This window comes from Mandrillus leucophaeus, unplaced genomic scaffold (assembly GCF_000951045.1).
Source record: "Mandrillus leucophaeus isolate KB7577 unplaced genomic scaffold, Mleu.le_1.0 Scaffold234, whole genome shotgun sequence".
NCBI lineage: Eukaryota > Metazoa > Chordata > Mammalia > Primates > Cercopithecidae > Mandrillus > Mandrillus leucophaeus.
In genome coordinates this window covers 440,796-443,711 of record NW_012102410.1, presented here as the reverse complement: position 1 = coordinate 443,711, position 2,916 = coordinate 440,796, and positions in this window count along the sequence as shown.

Here is a 2,916-nt window from a genome sequence, read left to right as displayed (position 1 = left end):
CTGTAGTCCCAGCTACTCGGGAGGCTGAGGCAGGAGAATGGCGTAGACCGAGGAGGCGGAGCGTGCAGTGAGATGAGATCCGGCCACTGCACTCCAGCCTGGGCGACACAGTGAGACTCCGTCTCAAAACAAAACAAACAAACAAACAAAAAAAAACCACTGCACTCCAGTCTGGGTGACAGAGCAAGACCTCATCTCCAAAATTTTGAAAAAAGTTAAACTGGTCAATTTTTATTATATTGGACCAAAATTTAAATTTTTTTCTTTTTTCCTTTTAATTTCAGGAGAAACCTTAAAGCCAATTGAAAAAATATATCTTGGCCAGGTGTGGTGGCTCACGCCTGTAATCCCAGCACTTTGGGAGGCTGAGGCAGGTGGATCATGAGGTCAGGAGATCAAGACCATGGCAAAACCCCGTCTCTACTAAAAATACAAAAAAGTTAGCCGGGCGCGGTGGTGGACGCCTGTAGTCCCAGCAACTTGGGAGGCTGAGGCAGGAGAATGGTGGGAACCCGGGAGGCGGAGCTTGCAGTGAGCTGAGATAACGCCACTGCACTCCAGCCTGGGTGACAAAGCGAGACTACGTCTCAAAAAAAAAAAGAAAAGAAAAGAAAAAGAAAAAATATATCTTCTTTCTTAGAGACAATGCCTCACTCTGTTGCCCAGGCTGGAGTATAGTGGTGCAATAGTAGCTCACTGTAGCCTCAACTTCCTGGGCTTAAGCACTTCTCCCACCTCAGCCTCCCAAATAGCTGGAACCACAGGCATGCGCCACTGCACCTGGCTATTTTTCTTTTTTTAATTTTTGTAGAGACGGGGTCTCAGGTCTCACTGTTGTCCAGGCTGGTCTCAAACTCTTGGGCTCAAACGATCCTCCTGCCTCAGCCTCCCAAAGTGCTGGGATTACACGCATGAGCCACCGTGCCTGGCCCATATTTTTTTTTAAGCTAGATATTATCACGTGGTAAGGCTCACACAGTAGCAATGGGAATGTAAAGTGGGCAGCCTTTCTGATAAATAATTGGAAAGGATTGAGTATTAGTGTGCTATGACTCAGCCATCCCACTCAGCATCTATACCTGTGGCAGGTGCATCTATACTTGCAGCGGGTAAATCTATATCCACAGCACGTACCATACCACTCTGTCCATATCCCTGAGCACTCACAGTCTCTGTGGGCAGGGAAGTCAGAAGTGCCAGAGAGTTAACACCTGTCCACCTCCCTTCTCTGGAGCAGCCGTTAGACAGGGACAGACAGGAGCTGGTGGATAAATACTTCAATTCCTCAACCCTGTAATCCCAGCTACTCAGGAGGCTGAGGCAGGAGAATGGCTTGAACCCGGGAGATGGAGGTTGCAGTGAGCTAACACCACCGCACTCCATCCTGGGCAACAGAGCAAGACTCTGTCTCAAAAAATAAAATAAAAAAGATGCTAGTCCAGGCGCGGTGGCTCACACCTGTAATCCCAGCACTTTGGGAGGCCAAGGCAGGCGGATCACCTGAGGTCAGGAGTTTGAGACCAGCCTGGCCAACATGGTAAAACCCTGTCTCTACTAAAAATACAAAAATTAGCCGGGTGTGGTGGCATGTGCCTGTAATCCCAGCTACTCAGGAGGCTGGGAGACCCGCTTGAACCCAGTGGAGGTTGCAGTGAGCTGAGATCGCACCACTGCACTCCAGCCTGGGAGACAGACTCCATCTCTCAAAAAAAAAAAAAAAAAAAAGCTTATTTCAGCATGTGGTTGCAAACATCCCCAGGGCACAGATCCCAAGAAGCCTCTCAGAAGACAGGAAGTAGGCCAGGCGGGGTGCCTCATGCCGGTAATCCCAGCACTTTGGGAGGCCAACACGGTAGGATCTCTTGAGCCCAGGAGTTTGAGACCAGCCTGGGCAACATAGCAAGACCCTGTCTCTCCAAAAAAATAAAATAAATAAATAATTCAGCAGATGTGGTGGTGCATGCCTGTGGACCCAGCTACTTGGGAGGGAGGGTGAAGCCGGAGGATCACCTGAGCCCAGGAGTTCAAGGCTGCACTGATCTAGGATCATGCCACTGCATGCCAGCCTGGTCAATAGAGGGAGAAAAAAAAGAATGGAGGAGGAGGAGAACAGGAAGAGGAGGAGAAGGAGAAGGAGGGGAAAAGGGGAGGAGGAGGAGGAGGGGCAAAGAGAAAGGAAAGGAAAGAAAAAAGAAAGAGAGAGAGAGAGAAGGAGGAAGGAAGGAAGGAAGGAAGGGAGGGAGGGAGGGAAGGAGGGAGGAAGGGAGGGAAGGAAGGAGAGAGGAAGGGGAGGGGAAGGATTGGTGTGGTGGCTCGCACCTGTAATCACAACACTTTGGGAGCCTGAGGAAAGAGTTCAATACCAGCCTGGCCAGCATGGCAAAACCCCGTCTCTACTAAAAATACAAAAATTAACCAGGCACAGTGGTGGGCGCCTGTAATCCCAGCCACTCTGGAGGCTGAGGCAGGAAAACTGCTTGAACCCAGGAGGTGGAGGTTGCAGTGAGTCCAGATCGTGCCATTGCACTCCAGCCATCTCAGAAAAATAAAAGAAAGAAAGAAAAAGAAGGCCGGACGCGGTGGCTCACATCTGTAATCCCAGCACTCCGGGAGGCTGAAACGGGCAGATCACCTGAGGTCAGGAGTTCGAGACCAGCCTGACCAACGTGGAGTAATCCCCGTCTCTACCAAAAATACAAAATTAGCCGAGTGGTGGTGCATGCCTATAATCCCAGTTACTTGGGAGGCTAAGGCTGGGAATCGCTAGAACCCGGGAGGCGGAGGTTGCAGTGAGCCGAGATCATGTCACTGCACTCCAGCCTGGGCAACAAGAGCGAAAACTCCATCAAGAAAGAAAGAAGAAAAGAAAGAGAGAGAGAGAGAGGGAGAGAGAGAGAGAGAAAGAAAGAAAGAAAG